This window comes from Ooceraea biroi, chromosome 3, assembly GCF_003672135.1.
Source record: "Ooceraea biroi isolate clonal line C1 chromosome 3, Obir_v5.4, whole genome shotgun sequence".
Classification (NCBI taxonomy): domain Eukaryota; kingdom Metazoa; phylum Arthropoda; class Insecta; order Hymenoptera; family Formicidae; genus Ooceraea; species Ooceraea biroi.
Genome location: NC_039508.1, coordinates 1,145,104 through 1,164,809, shown reverse-complemented (window position 1 = coordinate 1,164,809; position 19,706 = coordinate 1,145,104). Strand labels below are relative to the sequence as shown.

General features: G+C 48.7%; 1 protein-coding gene across 3 annotated transcripts in view; it reads left to right on the top strand.

Annotated features, from left to right (window-relative positions):
• The window catches only part of LOC105277415, a 205,561-nt gene that overhangs the window by 24,728 nt on the left and 161,127 nt on the right, over nt 1-19,706 (top strand). The window lies entirely within an intron of this gene.

The window sequence follows — 19,706 nt, the reverse complement described above, 5'->3', positions numbered from 1 at the left end:
AATCGTCGGCGTAATAACGTTAAATCGGGTATACTCGCGCAGCCCACGGGGCTAAAGCCCGGCCGCCGCTGGCGCAAGGTGCAAGCAAAGGAGGGTTGCGGGTGGTGCAGGAGGTGGTGCGACGGTAGGACGAAGAGGGGAATGCCGGGGGTGTTCGGGGGAGAGAGAGTGATGGAGGAAGAAGAGGCGGAGGGTGAGAGAGGACATGGGGTGAGGTTCTCTCGCGAGGGTGGAGGAGGTGCAGCGGAGAAGGCGATCGATGCACCGTGCCCGGCCATACGGCGATGCCTGAGTCAGCTTTTCGCGAGCATTGGCCGCCGGCGTTACGGCTGCGCTCGTTGTGCGGAACAGAGAAGGGTGGCGGAGCGGGTGAGCGAGCGAGCGAGCACGGGTGGCGCGGGGGGCACCGGGCTAGGGTGAAAGAGGGAGGAACATCGAATCGTTTCCGGCGAACGCAGCCCCCTCGCACGCCCGAGTATACTGGCGGCGGCGGCGGGCTGCAGCGCAGCGGGTAGAAGTGACGTACCAAATGAATATCAACAAGCGCAGCCTCCTCCTCTTCCTCCTTCTCCTGCTCCTCCACCTCCTCATCCTCTACCTCCTCGTCGTCTACCGTTGCTCCAACTCTCTCTCCTTCTTTCTCCCTTTCTATCACTGTAGTAGCGCGAGGGGCGGCACAGAGTAAGGGGAGCGAATTTTATTTCCGCGGGCGTGGCGCGCGCGCGGACACGAACGACTGCTCGGATTCCGTTTTTCCTGGCCGCCGCACTGCCAGCTGCTTTTCCGAAGCCCGGCTATGGCCGATCGAAGTGGCCCGGGAAGAAGACACCGTCGTCGAGAATTTCCCCGTCGAGACGCGAAACGCCGCGTGTGCGGCGTTCTACCCCTTCCGTTCGAGGGCGATGCGGTTTCGATCAAATGGGTAGCCGTGTTACGCAGTCCCGGATATACGAGTGCCTGTTCGATACGCCTACGTTTAAACTCTTCGTACGCCTCATCGAAATTTCATGAATGACGGGAAGCGAATCGGTCGTGTTCGGAAGGGCGTGTTATCGAAAGAAAATTCTCATCCGAAGACCAGAGCCATTACAAAATACGGCGTTTCATTGTTATTCCATGTTATTCGATTGAATCCGAGTTCGAGGCGAACGAAAATAAAGGCGAACTAAAACGAAAGCACCGAGCATGCAACGGAGAACAGTGGTCCATGGCCATTCGGCAGCTGAGGAAGCGTGGCGTGAAAAACAGAGTTCTATTAACGCGTCAAATCCGAAGCAGCAGTCGGGGAGGCAAATAAAGTGGGCTGAAGAGGCGAATGAATATCAAACAAACATGGAGCTGTCGTGCGAGGACCGGATTTTATTTCCGCGGGCGTGGCGCGGATGGTTTTTCCGCGTCTGCCTTCTTCCATTCGTCTACGGTCCTACTTCTCCCGCTGTTTTTCTGGCCGCCCGTCTCTCCGCGTTCCCGTTCCTCCCGCAGACTTTTTTTTTTCGTCGACAGCCGCGTAAACGGATCCACGGAGTCGCGAAGGACGACGTCGAAGGCCGAAAAAACAACGTGATATATGAACGTCCGTGATCCCGTGAACTTCCGGCGTGTTCAGAGCCATTTACATCACTTGTTTCTGTACGAACGCGACGAATGTCTGGCACACAGGTCCTATTGGGTTGTACATATCTTCGTTCTGGCTTTTTAGCGTTTTTAATAATACAGATTGCAACATGTATTCATTATTAAAAATACTGAACAAACGGAACGAATACATGTTGCAACCCAATAGTATTTCCATGGCGCAGAGTCATCGCCACGCCAAATCTGCATTCCACTCAGCCGACACTGGAATCAGTACGATTAAAATTAATTAAATTAGAAGTACATGCTTTATTTTATATTTTCACGAGTTTAGGAGCACGACAAAACTGCGATCTGCACGTACGCGCGCAATTCTCGCTTCAACGTTGATCGTCGTTTCCGGCGCGGTTGTTAACATCGCACGGTAATTCCTTGATGCAATTTCATAAACAATTTCACGCGTTCCCACTTTGAGCTTCCTAAGTTGCTTATTTCCGCTACGCTATTTATCTTCGGAATTTTTACCGGGGAGTGCGAGATCCGTTTAAAAAAAAACGAATCGAAAGCGCCGCAGGGTGTTGGCGCGGCACGCTTTCTCTAAAAATATCTCCGATTCCTTTTTTTTATCGGCTGCTGGGTAACGCGATTCGATTTCGAGCGATTGGTCTTCGCGAGTAAATTTCACGAAGAGCCGCATTATAACCGGCGGATATTCGGATATATCCGCGAGTGTAGCGGCGTGACAGATGGCACTCCCGATAATTGCATCGGGAGGATATATAACGCACACGAGCCGGCGTGGAAAGCGGTTCGATCTGCACCTCTGCGTATCAATTGGTCCACAATGCCTGCCCTGGAGAAACGCGGAGGGAAAGGAAGTCGGAGGAACGAGGCGACGGAGGAAAGTGTACAGGGTGGTCCTAAAGTAAGATGTCGAAGACGGCCGTATTAAACGAACCATTTGCTCTTAATTCTTCTTTGATAAAAAGCGAGTTGCAAACGATCTTAAGCTTTCTGAGGGTAAATAACAAATAATTTTTTTGTTTAAATAAGTGTTATTCGTATGTGCATGCGTATATGTGAATATTGATTTGAAGATCTTGATTATTAGAAAATTGAAGAATTATTAAAACAGACGAGTTGCGATGAAACTTTTGCGGAGAGTTCTCTCTGAAACCAGGATACACGTCCGACTATTTTAGAATTATTTTGGAATCACCCTGTACAAGGAAAGAGGTGCGATATGTGTGAGAGAGGAGAGGAGGGAGTTCGTACGCGCTCGAAACGCGGTCGAAGCGGGAAGAGGGAGGCAGAAGGAGAAGCCAATTAATTTTACGATGGCAAACAGTGAGACTGTCGCAACGCCGTTTCTGTAGTTCACCGAAGTAATTAAAGTTTAAATTGTTTTGAAGAACAATAACGCCCGCTCTTCCTCTCCCCCGCGTTCCGCCCGCCCTTCTTCCTTCCAGCTCGCTGTGTCTGTTCGGGCACGACGACGTGTCGTCGTCCTCTCCTCGTCGATGCCCTTCGACCGCGCTCGTCCCGCACAGAAGGGACCCGCGCGGGGCACATAATGAGATCTAGACTGAGACGTTTCCGGAAGTCAGGGAGAACATCCGTTTCGCGAGTATCGCTTGCGTCTAGCTGCAGCATCCGCGGCGACGCATGTACCAGTGATTGTACATATCGACTCCATTACAAGCCATTACGTGCTATCGCTCTAATTATCCTCGTCGTACTGACGGGCTGGCCGTTATGAGCCTGGCGTCCGATAATTAAAGTAGTAACGAATACGTCGGATTCGATTAAATCGGAATTAATCGTCATTAAGCGCAATGGCGCGTTCATGCGTAAGCCATCTCTCGCGCGGAGGTCTCTCATAGAAATAATTGGCGACCCGATTTTGGTACGATACCAGTTCGACGCAGCGCTTCGTGAAATACGACGAGCTGCGAACTTTTGGGGTGAACTTTGAGGAATCAAGATTGTAGACTCTCGTTTGATCTGCCGGTGAGCGGGAAATTTACAGTGTGCAATAAATTTTACCTGTTAAGGATAATTACGGCTTTGTTTGATCTTTGCAAAAAATCGGATTTCTGATTTACGACGGTTTGCTTCCCATGGCTAGGTAGAAATTGCGGTTTTCCTTGGGTTAGCTTTTCACCGTGCTGTAAAACTTTACGGCATGCGCCATCGCAAAACGAGCGCCGGCGAAAGGATATCGATAATTGTCGTGGTACCGCAAGGATCATTGCCCTCGATCGACCGGCCCAAGAGGATCGGCAATAAAATGCACCAAACGAGCCTACCTGCTGCAGGTGTCTCCGGCGAATTAGCACGGCTGCACCTCGTAAACCACCCGATGACTAATTATCGACATTGACGCGGCAGAAGGAAGAAACGGAGGACCGGTCGATCGAGGTTGTTCGAGGTAGTCGTCCGTAGTTCGGGGAGAATCTGCAACCGGATGGTCAGCACATGTAGCGTTATAATTTACAAAAACCGAATTTTACAACGGGTCAGAGAGTGCGATCTCCATTTATCTAATTGTGATTTTCAGCTGAATCCCGTTTCGTGCTTGTTAGCAATTCCTCTCTTTCTCATTTTTTCTCGTTTCTCTTATGATTTAATCTTTTCAAGATTTTAATTTTGTTATTTTACATATGTCATATTTTACCCATTGACTATACAATCTCGTGCCATTTTCACTTTACCGATTATACAACGAAGCATTGTGCGTCAGACTACTACTCTCGTCTCGTTTCCCGCCCTCGCTGCCATCGTATCGTGGGACTAATTATGACCGTGATCGTGTATTAACTCTCCTGCCTTAATTGTTAATGAGAATGCACGAACGATCGCATTATTGCGTCGGTTTCCTCGTTTGTAATTAGTATCATCGCCTCCGGGCGTGTATACGAGTAGACAGGCAGCCGTCCGCATTCTGGATTTTGTGTCTCGCCTTTGTCCGCTGGCGTCCGCTTTACGCTTCTCCGGCTTCACTCCGAGCCTCTCTCTCTCTTTCTCTCTCTGTTTCCGCCGCGCGATCGTATACGGGATTTAGGACGGTTCTCCTCCGGGGTTTATAGGGAAATCGAGAACGCATCGAGGCGCGAGTGCGAGGTAGCGGATTTTACCGAGATTTTACGGCGATACACTCGGATGTGCGGAAACTTCAAGCGCATTTTTTACAGTGCCATAAGCCTTTTACAAGCGTATGGCCGAGTCGATGAAGATGCGGTTCGTAACGGTTTTATGTTTCCGACATTAATATTCAACTGGTGGTTACAACGATTATCCGTGCGATTTGATATCGCGCGCGGGGCCATTTGTTTCGTGACCCAAATTTATATCTCTATACGAAATATACGTGTTATTTGGTTCCACGAGAGTCCATTCCCTGACGATTTATTTGCTTTTATCCGATCTCACGGTGATACCGAAAAGGTTGAACCGTTTAAGTGAACGACTGCTCCCCTATCGATTGCGTTGTCCCGTTACCGTCGCGTGATCAAGGCGAACGATGCCAAACCGTACGAGAAGCGACTCGACCGGGCAACTCGATCCGATTTCTCCTTGACCCAGATCCAATCCCACCGATATATCGTTCATCAGTATCGGTTTGCACCGGTCTGCAACGCGAGTCGCCTTCGTGCTGATAAATCATTATGAGCGCGTCGGGCGGTCGCGTTTACTCTATCCGCGTTTAATCATGTCGATGCTTAACACGGACGCCGCTTAATCGAATAAATGGCTATAACTCCGAAATCACGTTTCACCGGATATGAAATATTTTCCATTGCGTAAATCAAGCGATCATTTCAATGTCATTATTTAAACGGTAATTATTAAACGATTACCGCATCTTTTTATTGCGCGAGAGAAAATCATAAATATATGAATTTTATGACTATGAATATTCCATCTTATCTCTTTTTTCTATGAAACATCGACATTTATTTCATTTTTACACGATACATGCAATAAAAAATAGATTTCGAAAAACTAAATTCTGGAATATCGATTCTCATTTTCTAAACCAATAGCCCACGTAGAAATTTCCTAGGTTACCAATAGCAAAATTTGTTCCATCGCGTCGATCTCTAGTCTTTCGATTTTTTATCGTTCGCGGAACTTTCCAAGTAGCGTACATAAATTTGATCACCGTTCTCAATCGGTGCATCCAGTAACGTTACAAAGCATCACGGCAGAGTAACGTCAGATGCGCGTTCGCTCGATTCTAATATTAGCGAGTCGGAGCTAGTGAGCCGGTCGGATCAGAAAATTTCAGCGCCGCTGTCGCGTCGTCGTCGTCGCGACACGCGAACGCCACGATAATCAACGCTAACTCGAATCTAACTATTCATAGCACGTGCACTCGCAACCCGTCGTCGTTGCCCGGCACGGTGCCCGGCTCAAGCGTCAACCCGTAATCCGCCCAGCTTCTGATCGGGTGTACGTTAGGTGCACGTAGGTGCGAATCGTAACGTATGCACGCCGCTACCGCGGTGTGCACGCTATCACCGCGATCGTTACGACCAGTTCGATTGCTCTCGCGACATGTACCTGGTGAATGCAAACGTAGATCCTTTAATTAAACTGGTCTTTATATTCTGATGCGCTCGGTTTACTTAAAAAAGTGTAACTTTTAATGTAATTTAAAAAGATATGAAAACGAAAAAAATATACAAAAAAATATTGCAGTTTTTATAGAAATATTTATTGGCAAACTGATACTCGACAAATTGCATGAATATCTTTATATATTTTTCATCTTTTTTGAAACCGCGTTTTCGCGACGGATAAGGCACGTTATCCGGCCAGATTGAAAGGAGTTAATTAGTCACCAGGAATCTGGAGCGCTGATGCTCTTGGGTAAACGAAGTGTTCGTTTATTACGCGGATAATCCAGCGGTGCTCGTAATGATTCGCCTGGCACGAAGGTCGCATTAAGCGCGTTGCGTCGCGGCGGCGGCGACCCCTTTACAGCCGCGTCCGCTTTAGATCTTCGCGCTTTAAACGGTCACTATTAATCATCAATGCAAATTAAAAAGCGCGTCGTAAACAGATCTGCGTCCCACGGGGACGCGCGGTATCGCGAATGCGAAAATGATTAACGAGTCGCGGTGCGTTGCGATTGCTACGAAAGACCAAGTGTTTACTTATTATCCGCACACTGCATTATGCATTGAATGCGTCGCATCACCGCCACCGCCTGGAGCCTGCGATCTCCGGCTACGATCCGGTCTCCGTTTTCCTCCTCCTCCTCCTCCTCCTCCTCCTCCTCCTCCTCCTCCTCCTCCTCCTCCTCCTCCTCCTTCTCTTGCGTGGCATAATTTAGCGCGGATAACGACGAATAATAAAGACGAATAGATTATTTATGCGCGCTTCGCGACCCGGCGGCGGCATCCGCATCGCTCGCGTATGCAAATAAACTTTCGTGCAAATTAACGCGACGGGGACTGCAAGGCACGGCCTCATTGCCAAGGTCTGCGAGTTTTTACAAAGTGATATTACATGAAGAAAAAGAAGCCGAGAAAAAGGGAATTGCTGTGCGGTACGGCATTTTGCACGACTTCTCCGTCGTTGCGCTTGCTCGTCCTTCACTCCGCGTAAGCAGCGTTGATCGTCTCGCTCTGTGCCTCACGGATTTAACAATAAGTGACGTCGAAAAGGTTGACTTGTGCACTCGAGATTAGAGAAGAGATCGACGAGTACATATTTTTCGGGCGAATTGATAATCTCATAAAATTGTGCTTTGCTCCATACCATTTCGCATGCCCACGCGTCGGATATTTTTCTTGTAACATTTTAATGCAAATACTATTTTTTAACGAAATTGGAGACAGCAGAAAAATAATAATAGAATTTTTCACCACGCTATTTTTTTAGAGAAGTGGCACCCCGATATTTTGCAACTGAATAATTTCCATTCGCTCCCCGACAATTTTAAATGCTAAACGAAACGTAGCATTTCGAAAATTTAAAACGTTACGAATTTCAAAATGGATTACGGACAAATGCAAGTCGTTATCAAAACGGCAGTTGCTTAAATTATCGAGATAATTCGAGAAGCTTGTGTGCGTATCCATATATCCATACATTTCTGTCTTTTAAGGAATGCAGAGAGCAATGTATTCCGGACAGCTCGCGAGAGCTGGCCTCTCGGCGCTATCTTTGGCCGGCAAAATGACGAGTTAAGTTCGCCACGGCTGTTCGCGCGACGCGCTCGTCCTTTGATATCGCACGAGTCGCCGCGCGTGCAATTTGTTTTCTTCCTCTCTCTTTCAACCTGATACGCGTATCGGCATAACGCTGATTTTACGTATGCGTTACCGGCGCGGCATAAAAGTAACACAAAGGGACGCGAAACGCATCCCCGCGATCGCGTTACTCGCGTCGCTCGCGGCGCGAGAACAGCGAGACGACGCCCGCCAGATTCCGGGGTCTCTCATTATTGCCAAAAGCATCGTTATTAAGTAAATTGGTCGCGTTCGCGGGCGCGTGCACGTAGCAACGACATTATGGCTCGCAGATTGCCCGTCCCCGGGGGGTAATAACGTTTTGCGCAACGTAATGATCGAATCGTCGGTGGCCGACAGGGGCATTTTGCGCCGATCGTCGTCGTGAGTTAGCGAGGATGGACCAGACGAGGCGATGAAGGCGAGACACCGTCGGTACACGCACACAGCTGGGGTTACCGATAGCGATCTTCGGAAAATGCGGGCCATGAGAAGGCGCGCGTGACGAACGCCTATTCGCGCTGGCATTATCCCGCAAAGTGTCGATTACCCGATGACGACGTGTTTCGCGTAAGAGCCGGCATTTACCATCCGCTTGCCGGGCTTTTCTCGCGCGCAAGACGTTGCGCCACCACACGCCGAGGATGAAACGGGTCGCCGGCCCCTCGGGACTCGCGCGAATTCGCGCGGCTTTATCCGGAGTTGGCGGACGGTGTGATACGCTTCGATCGACACGCAATACGCGTACGTCTCGCTCGCGATACATAGTTTCGAGACGGAAGTACAGCGAGAGATATTTTTGCAACGGAAATTGTGACATTGTAGGTGTTGCATTGAGAATGTATCGCGGCGCGCGAGTTCGCGCGTTATCGCGCTATCGGAATTTAATTACAATCGCACGCTTCTCGGCACTTTTATTACGTGACGTTGCGGGCGCGACGCGCAAACTCCGCTCGCGCGTACGCGCGTGCGTGCACCATAATTAATTTATTCGCGCGCGTAACCGCGGCTTTATTCAATTTATACGTTACTATTACCGGTTGCGATTGGATTCCGCGTCGACGTTAAAAAGATCAATTTCCGCTTAAGTACCGGAAAATGGTCTCGACGAGTGTCGCCGCGTGCGGCGATGCTTTCGCCGCTCGATTCGTAATGGAGTTTTCATGGCAATTTAATAGGTTTCCAGTTCTCAACGTGTAAAACGATAATGATACCCGCGCGTATCTTTAGGTGGTGTTTAATAAATTTTAAAAAAACGTGTACGGGGATGGTAATCGCGCGATACGAGAGCTCGCGACCGATGGATCTCGGGGTCGCGTTTCGCGCGCGACTCGTGTAACCAATTATCGCGATAGAGCGGGCTCGTGTGCGCGAGTGCGTAGCGGGATGCATCTCACAAGAGAGCCCGAGGACGAACGGAGGGAGTTATGCTAACGAGCCTGGCGATTTGCGTTCCAGTCCGTTTATCGCGGTGCTCTCGCGGAGTTCCCTCGCGAAGCCGATCGAACGCGATTGGCGCAACAAGATTAGCCCGCTCAGCCGAGGTGCACGATAAGCCCATTGTTTCCCGTACTCGTTCGCTTTTAACAACGTCGTGCAAAGAGAACGCGCAATCAGCTTTGTCGCGTGTTTTCGGGCAACACGGAGGGCGGATTCTTTTTAAGCTTGCTCCCTTTCCGCTTGCACGTGTTCGCTTTAACGACACGCTTCGCGTTGCCTCGCGCTATCTCTCACACTCTCGCGCGAAAAACCCGATGGTTTTCTCACGACGGGGTCGTGCCAAGTTAAAATAGCTGGCAGACGGCCGATATCTACCTGGACGTTAATAACGCTCCCCCTTCGCGAGAGACCCGTGATTACGGCGCATTTATTATAATTTACTTCGCGCAAAGTTGCGCGCGCGCGCGGCTACTTTGCCGGTCACTAATCTGCGATCGCTTACGGTGGATTGAGTTTTCCATGGAAAAGCGATCCGCAGCTGCGTCGATGACTGTATCGGATTCGCGAGAGGAAGGTCGGAGTCGCACTCTCCGGCATGCGGATTATTAACGAACGCTCGAACGTCATCCCGATGCACGCCAGATGCGCGATCGCGATTGAACGCGACTGAAATCGCGAAACAGTGACAGTGATTTAACGACTCTTGCATTTCCGCGACGCGTGTACATTCCCCCGCCGCGCCATTACGCGCGTGATTGACACGCACATACGCGGCCGGATGTGCGAGGAGAATCGCAATCGGCTGCGCGATCGGTTGCGCGATAGCGCGAGCGTGTTTACGAGCTCTCTCGTAAACGAAGGACGAGGCGCGCGGTACGGAGAATATTTTTGTCGTTATCAATCGCGCGGGCGCGCATCAATCTTCTTATTCCGCCGTCTCGTATCCCGCGCGCGCATTAGAGGGGGACGCCGTCGTACGATTTCGCTCGGGCGTTTTTGCCGGTCGTGCCAGCTAATGGTTTCCGCGATACGATCGAAGGGATCGCCCGCGGGGTCGTGTCTTTATAGCGCGTGCAATGACTCCTTTTACCCGCGCGCGTGCACCGCGCCGCGCTCGTCCGCCCGCCCGCTCGCTCGTCCGCTCGCGCGTATGCACCGTCCTCGTAAATCCGTCAACCAAACATCATTAACTCGGCGTTATTGGTGCTTGGCCGCGACTGGCGCAGCGGTCTTGGCAAGTCGCAAACAGGCCCCCGCTATTCTCGACTAAGCGCACAGCAGCGGGCTGATGAATCGGGACAGCTATACGAGGATGTATAACCATACTCGCGCACGATTCCATCATTTTGAAAGCGGAGCTCCGACAGTGTGTGCACTTGGTCGCTCGCTCGCTCGCTCGTCTCGAGTAATTTGCGAGGACTATGCGAGATGATGCCGGGGACACGCTTCCTCCGCAAACTACACGCACGCTCTTCCGCCTTGATATCTGATATCTCCGTACACGTTTTCCGCGAATTTTCCGTTTCCCTAGATATCAAATCGTTTTCCATCATTCATTTTCCGTTTCCCCAGATATCAAATCGTTTTCCATCATTCATCTTGCTTGCGCGCAACGGTTTGATTAATGTGCTTGTTTTTCTGATTTCAGGTAAGCACTCTGTTGTCCGCTCTCTTGTCGGTTGCGAAGCACGCATCACGGTGCATTCGTGTGTGGGTATGTATTTTGTTAACTTTGATGGAAAACCTTGGTGAAGCAAGTTTTCAACTAATTGGTGTATCAAAACATGCATGATGCTTTTCAAATATATTTGCCTTCAAGTAAACATTGTTTTTATTAAACGACGCTAAAATACAAACTGAAGCATCATGTGATCGAATGATACGATGTATCTGTGCTAACCGTTCAAGACGTTAAAATTCCATTAACGTTTTACGCGCGAGGAGGGCACGCTCGTACATCGCGGTGAAATTTCCCGAAAAAGAGAGTAGGCTGTACGATGAAACCTGTATAGCCGGCGGAAATAAAGCGCCATATACTAAATCACCGAAGGCAATTCACGAGCCACGATAATCGCCCTTTGTCCGTTTTATCGCGGCGCTCTTTATCGCGCGGTGATCGATTTGCCGCGGCGCGCAATTTCCCGCTTTCGCGCGGCTGTGGCGGATACGCGCGTCCACGCTCGCAAAACGCGAAGCGCGATATGGATACACGGTGGCCCTAACGTAACGTTTATGCGTGAGCGATATGTTATTTACCGGCGCTTTTACCGTAAATTGTTGACGTCTTACGATCGGCAATAAAACGAACGATAAACTTGACGCGCGAGCGCGGCCGGGTACAATCGAAAATGGAAGTCAAACAAATGGATGAAGAGAGGACCAGCATTTTACACTCCCCAGAGGCGTGTTCTGAAAACACGCACGATGATGTATCACGCGTGACAGTTACGGTGCTCTCATATTACGCAAGTGTCGGCTATGTCGCTCGATGCACGCGCGTTGCGTGAAACTCGCGTGGAAACTCGGTTACTAAATTGTTTACTGCCGTGAGAAGAGAGAGGAAATGGAATTCTCAAATGGAATGTTGATGCGAGTAATAAGAAAGTTCAAGACTGTGAACGAGCCAAATGAACAACTGCGATCCAACGCGATTAGAGACCATCACGATTCCATCGCAGACGCAGACGTGCGCTAGTATTATAATTTGTAATTGTATGATTGGAAAAGGTGTCCGAGTACATTCCTCTGTGTATCGTGTAACATTTGTCGAGCCGCAAATAGCTTTGTATTATCGGTAATGACAGCGTCGGCGCGAATACCGAATACAGTAATAACTAGTTTACGATATGGGACAGTAGCAGCGTGTTCTGTTGCGCTCGTATCAGAAAATGTATTGGGTATTTGCGCGACTCAGTTGCGGTGGAAAGTGAACTTGTCCCGGTGAACATTGATTCCATACGGAATTCCATAGCGTCGTAAGAATATTATGTATCCGAGCATAAAGCAAAGAACAATGTTTTATTCATGCTTGCCGAACGAGCGTTTGTTATATGTGTTCACAGCATGTGGCGGACAATTATCGAACGAACACATATTCGTCGCAATTTACTAAATCCCAATCCGCAACATTTCAATAATCATGTCGTGAATTCCGTCATTAAAATTCTGTCAGAAAGACATCAAACTCAAACTGCACGAGGAACGTTTCCATTGATTTCCGTCTTCGAAGCGCAATTCGCTCGAGAGCCTTTCATTTCGCGACAACTTATAAGCCTGCGCAACGCATTAGCGTCTAGACGTCCTCGTCTCCGATCGAGTCTACATTTTATGAGTCAGATAACGCTGCGCAGTTTCACAAGATATCCCGTCAGACGCCCCATAACAGCGACCGATATCTCCGATAAGTATTCAGATCATTAGTTAAAGCTGACTGTTCGATGCAACGTGCCTGGCGATAAACGCGTGCAGGCTGCAACGTCCGGAGCTCGCCTCTCTAACAAGCGTCTACGAGCTGGAAACCGGGGTAACACGCGCGAGTGAAAGCTAATGATTCGTTCCGAAGGAGAAAGTCGGAACTCTCGAGCGAGCGAACTCTCGGCCGGTGACACACGCGCGGACTCCCGTCAGCTTGTCGACTCGCTCGAGCCGGCGCGCTTACTCGCGCGATGCTGAATCACGGAAATCGTGAATCACGGCCGCATGCAAGCGGAAACGATCGGCGCGATCGCTTCTGGATGCTGGAAACTTGTTCTGCATATCGAAATTCCGCGGCGAAACGCACGTACGTTTAATCCCGCGGTTTTCCCGGTATTCCCCGCGGCGCGCGTTGATTTTAATGCGCGCTGCAGCCCGACGCGCGCATCATTTTTGGACGCGCATTCGTTACACGAATGACTCGCCAGTCGTGAAATTTATTTGCGTCTGGTCGGAAAAGCCAACTACAAACTTGGCGCGCGCGGCCGCCGTTATTTGCTTTCAATGAGCCGAGCGTTATTATGTTTCGCTTAGTAATCAAATCCGGTGATTTCGGTGTATGAACGTGACAGCGCTTTTGGTCGCAAGCATAACGTAATTTCCGCGATTTTCAGTTCGATTAATGGAAACGGGCATGTAGCCGGTCCAATATTCGCGCGCTCCGCTCCGCCCTCCGATTAATTCTTTTTCGACGTCAAACACGAAATTATCGTTAATATTCCGGACGCGAGACCGTTTTAATTTATGCATACAGCATTTATTTTAGCAATAATTTCTCGCGTTCTGTCGCTGCAAACTTAAACGGGACCGCGCGTATGGTGGCCATCGCGGTTTATTCTCGTGAAATATTATGTGTCTATATTATCATGAATAATCATATCCGCGCGGAAAATATTGTATTTTTTGAGCTTTGTAATATAAGGACGTTACACAGAGTCCATTATTTACGTTCCCTGATGTAATGAACATTTTTATCAGCGTCGCAGTGTACACACATACATATACATATAATTATGTCCGCATTTCGTAATAACCGTTTTCATTTCGGCTTTCCTCTGGCATCGCCGAACGTTGCACAAACATCTCTCGTTTAGACGCGCAGGCTCACGATTCTCGCGATTTCTCCTCGGCGTAATGGAAGCATAACGATCCATTATCCGCTCGATGGATATTTGCACGGTCGCTCTCCTCCGCGGATCGACTTTTTCCTTCGGTGGCTAACGCGCGATATTATCGTTGAATAGCGGGAGACGTCGTTGCCGGTGGCGACACGGGATCGCTTACTATATTTTCTCCGGAAGATTTTAAGCGAGTCGCGCCGGGCACCCGCGGATCGATCGTTGGATAAACCCGGCCGATAGATACAAAGCATTGTGGGTAGTAGTACGATGTGGCGGCATGTGCGAGAGAGAGAGAGAGAAAGAGAGAGAAAGCAACACTCGCTCGCGTTCACCAATACCTTCTCCGGACAAACAAAACGACGAACAAATGCCCGATACCATACTGATCCGGGGCTGCAGGGGCGGATCGCGCGTTTCGCTTTTCCCATTTCAGCGCGCTTCGGCTGCGTCGCGCTACGATCGTGCCACAAATCACACGTGCACGCTTCCACGGGAACCCGCGCGATATTAACGGTCTTATACTTTCCGCTCGGCTCGCATTATTCATGCATGAACGGCGAATACAAATGCGAATTACACACGGGAATAACATCGTCACCTATATGCAAATGCCGCAACTTCCGAGGAAATATAGGCAGGCGTCGTCCGTGCGCACGTGTGACGCCGAAACGTTAACAACCTGTGCGCGTTTGCGCGTTTTAACGATCCGCGTTTACCAATTCGCTCGTAATTCAGCGCTAAATAATCCGCGCCGCCACGAGAGTTTTCGCGAGAGCGTTCCGGTCGCGCCGTTTTTCATGGTATCATCAAACCCTCGTCGTATCCATGACGATATAATTGCGCCGGGAGGTATTTTTATTCCGCGCTGGATTCTCGGTTACAGGACGCAGCTGCGTCACGCATATCTCGAATTTCAAAATTGACGATAACTTTACGCGATTGCGTTCGTTGCAATATTTAGGAACGTGAAACGCGGCGGGACTTTTCGCGTGACAAAGAAACGTGTCCAGGGGGAAAAGATTGATCGCGATTTTAACCTCCGCGTAACGACGCGGAGGGAAAACTCACGGCGGGAGAAGCGCGAAGGACTATTTGCAGCGAATCCGTTCCTGCGATAGAGTCCACTTCGTGCCGGTGTCCGGAGTGTACGGTGCCGCTTCCTCTCTCTTTCGTTCTATTCCAGAGCTCGTTATTGAATTTGTGCGTCGAGCGAGCGAACCGACGATATCGCCTTTCAATATCGCTTCATTTGGCTCACGTTCATTCGATTTGCGGGAATATCTCTGACTGCCTGCTGCCGACCAGCAGCCGCCTACACTCCGACGACGAGCCGACCCCTTACCGACGTCCTCCTCCCGATCTCGGAACAGACTAAAGCTTTTTAAATATTTTATTCAGAATCAAGCGGAAATTAATCGGATCTGAAGGCTCCTAACGAAAGCGCGGCTGCGAGCAGATGCGATGGTGCTCATTATTGAAACTGCCGGCCGGCGTTGTGTTTCAATCAAGCCCGAGTGACTTCCATCGTCGCTATGTACTATGCACGCGTGCATTAGTCATGGTTTTCGACTCTGAGAGGGATTACAAGAAGAGATAGATTTTTAAACTTTCATTTTGTCTTGATAAAATCTCCTCACCAATTTATTAATCTCGCTACTAATCGAGTAGACGCGCGCCGGGCTCTAAATAAATTAACAAAGGAATGAAAGGAATGAAGACGCGGTGATAAGGGAAATAATAGTAACTTCAAGATAGGTATGGTGTGTACAGACGCGATGGACAAGACCGATAACGCCATGAAATAACACGAGACAAATAAACGCGTCACAGGGAAAACACGCGGGGTAATTATAGTAATTAAAGCGGTAAAAACGTTCCGATGGTAATTAGGGCATAAAAGTATGAGAAAGCCAGTGCATGTCCCGCCTGACGACGACGACGACGAAGACGAATACGAAGACCGAGACGGCGACTCAAGAAAGTTATTCGACTCCGCATTCTGACGTGAACGTGGCACACCTGGGCGATTTCTCTCTTAGACAATGCGGAATATATATCGCGTCTACCGCCGCGTGCACTTTATCTTGGCCCTGACGAGGCGCTATCTTAATTACATATCACGCTGCTGACGACGCTTACGCGATATTTCTCTCGTCGAAGTGTATCACGCGTCGCTATCATCGCGATACCGCGATCCATCGGCGTTGGAGGCGCCGAAACGCGCACGCGATGGCGACGAGCGCGATGAAATATTAAAGAATACCGTTCCGCGTCTCGCGCCGTTTAATTACACGGGGGAGACGAGGGGCGCGACGAGTAACGAGACGTAGACGTCGTCTACGAGACAACAATGAAGCGGTACGCGTAATATCTGATGAAGCGCGCGCATAAACGCCGAGCGCGAGCAGACGCCGCGAGCGTGACATCGCGAACAGATTGCCGATCGCGGTATCGGCCGACCGGAAACATTTACGGCCCCATAGAGACACGATCACGCGTTTCTCCTCCGCATGTTTTATTCAGCCACTCGAATTAATGTATCGTAACGCGATGCAATTCGGTCGGTACCCCGCTTCTGTAATTACGCGAGCGCGCGCTGCTATCAATCCTCGCGCGGCGCGCTCGTAGGAGGACGCTTATTAAAACACGCGGCTATGCAAATACCACGGGGTCTGCTCCTCCTGGCAGAAATGATTTCCTAACGAGGGGGCGTAAATAATTTGCTCTTTCAGCGAAACGCGCTGGAACTGGAGCGTTTCCCAGGCCGCGCGTTCTCCTCGAGGCCTCCCCCGATAATTCTGTCCTTGAAGGGCGGAACTTCATCAAGGGCTCGGTCGGTCGGTCGGTCGGTCGGTCGGCCGGCCGCTTGGTTGGCTCGCCTTCGCCTGCTTTTTCCTCGCGAAGCGTGACCTCTTGGTCCCCTCATCCATAACCTACTTTCTCCGAAATTAAGAGGCTCGCTCGAACAAAAATCATTTACGTAACGTCCCACGCGCAGCGCCCAACCAACAGCTCGAAGTTTTTTTATACGAAGACGAACGGTCCGATAAGTTTACTCTTTTCATTTTCGACCTTTGCGTCACGCGACTGCACAGTAAAAATGAACTTTTTTCCTGCAATAAAAATGAAATCCTCTCGTGATGACATGTCAAGCAATCAAAAGTAAGTAAATGTGTTCGTGTTTTGCGATCGTAAGAGAAAATCGTGATGAAAATATACAATTTTTATAATGGTTAAATCTAAATCGTACGATTTATGTAAAGGTGCTATTAAACAGATTAAAACATTCATGTTTAAAGATTCCGAAAGATTGTATTCAACATAAAGCACGATTAAATTACATCTCTCGATTTAAAATCGCTGCACTGAAAAGCATGCGGAAAGCGACTTATCAAGCTTTCCGGCCGAGTTCTTTGTATAAAAAAGGGCTTATCGTGCATATAATATTTTTATTACGTAACGTAACGTCGCGTTTGCTGCCGAGCGAGGAATCGCAGCAAGTTATTTTTACGAGCGACAACACACGTTCCGCTTTTAACTTTCAAATGTCGTCCGACGGATTTCATGCACGATAATCGGATCGGCGACGAATTGACAAATTTAGGGGCCGTAAAAAGGACAATGGGAGGCGCGGCGGGTCGGCAGGCGCGTTGCAAAAGTTTGGAAGACAACGACGATGACGACGACGCGGCATAACCAGATGTCTGTGATCGGCCATAAACGACGATCGAGCAGACTGTAGCTTTCTCTACGTCGCTGCTGTCGTGATTTCACCGTGTGATCGTACGATAAAAACAGTGATCGTATATTTCACGTCGCTGACAGAAAGTACGTAACGGGGCCCACGTTGGCCAATATATCTTTTGGCGGTCTCGAACGTTGTAGCGTGCTCGTTTCTCGCATGTGTGCGTACCTTGCGTACGTGTCGAGTGAGGGAGAGATATATATGTATAAATTTTTGTTAAATTACCGTAATCACTTTTTCTTTCTGCGTTCCAGTCGGTGCCGCGCTCTTATTTAATGCGATTTAATCGGCAGGGCTCGCCGTTTTCGCAACCGCCACGTTCTCCGACAACGCAAATTATCGATATTCTTCCCAAGGCATATTTGCGGTCAATTACGCGCTGCTGACTGCAGCGTTTAAACGTGGAAACGCGGATTACAACGAGCCGAAAGGTCTGGCGTGTGCAGGCGTCCCTTAATATACTGGAATCCGATTTATCGGAATGCAAGGCGCATTGGAAATCGTGATTGCGCGATTTCACGGCGATCAAAATGCCAAATGGCACGGCACGGAGGCGTGGATGCACTTTTACCGGTATTAGCTGCGAGTCTATCGATTCGAGCGGTCTTGTTTTCGGTATCTTTGTACTGAAACAAACTGTGAGCGCGAATGTCATCCGTTTTTCCCTAGAATCAATCATTCTGTATGATCGTATAACGTGCAAGAAATTGTATGCATGTCGGAATACCAGTGGAATATTTTATTACCATTTACGGTATAATTGATAGCCATCGTTTTGAATGTAAATCTATTATCTTATTAATGGTATTTATGACATAAATAACGAATTAATAAATTCATTGCACACCGTCACGCACATAATAAATTTGCTAATTTACCAATTATGCGACGACGTTTGTTAAATACATAGTTATCACAAAATGATTTTACAGCGATTAGTGTCATTATCGAGAAATTTTCCAGCGCGCTGCGACGTGTGCGTTGATTGATTATTTTTCCGAGGATGCACATTTAGCACATACATGTTTGTAATTGCGTTTGTAAAATGTATACGAGCAATAACACTTTATAGACCACGATCGCGATGCGTAGTGGGTGCGTAGTTTGAAGCAGTCGGAAAAGTAGGCCAGGAACTTCACGTTCCGGTACTTTGAAGTTCCTCGAATCGTTGAAACGATTAACCCGATATATACGACGCCGGTGAAACCGGCTTTATCGGGAACGTCTGTTAACCGCGGGAACATGCTCAGCCGGAGCTCGGCCTTCGATATTATTTTTACACCACTTTCCGACATGCAGATCACTCAAAGGGGTATCGTCATGGCGATATGCAAAGATAATAAGCCACTCGACGGGACCATGGAACATTATCTTTCACAGTTAAAACTTTTCAGAAATATGTTTGCATTATATTTCGACGTGCGACAGTTATGAATACAAGTTCGGATTGCGGCTTAAATTTAATACGTCATATCGTGCGATCGCGAACAATATCAAATTGATGAATATGAATAATAATAATACCAATTATTTTTAAACGTTATAATTAATTGCACTTGATATTATTAATTAATTAAGCCGCTGCTTTCAACGAAAAGGCGTCGGCGCAGAATCACTCTTCACATTTATATGGAGCACGCAAGCACACGGTCGGCAAAAGTTTCGCAAGCCTCAGCGCTAGGAACTCTTATTTAAACACGAGTGGGAGCCGGCTTATTTTAGCATTTCGCAATTCCGGACGAAGAATTTATTCAATCGTTGGAACACGCGATATGTTCCCTCTATACGCGAGCAATGACGCAGGATGTTGATCAATCGAGCGGACGCAATTTTCGCGGAAATGTCAGCGCGCAATAGAAAAAAAAGAAGAGAAGCATCAAACTCGCGAAACGCCATTGTTACTCGTCGTAAAAATAAGCAGTCTGACGCTCTTTTCCGTCTCTCTCTCTCTCTCGTTTCGCGCGCGCGATGAATCAACGCAATGACTCAGCCAACTGAAAATATAAATCCGCGCCCGTAACGTGAGATATGTAACAAACAATAAATTCGAGCAACTCCAAGCGCTTCTCTAGTTAAACGAAACCGTCGTTGCGGCTGAATTACGACTCC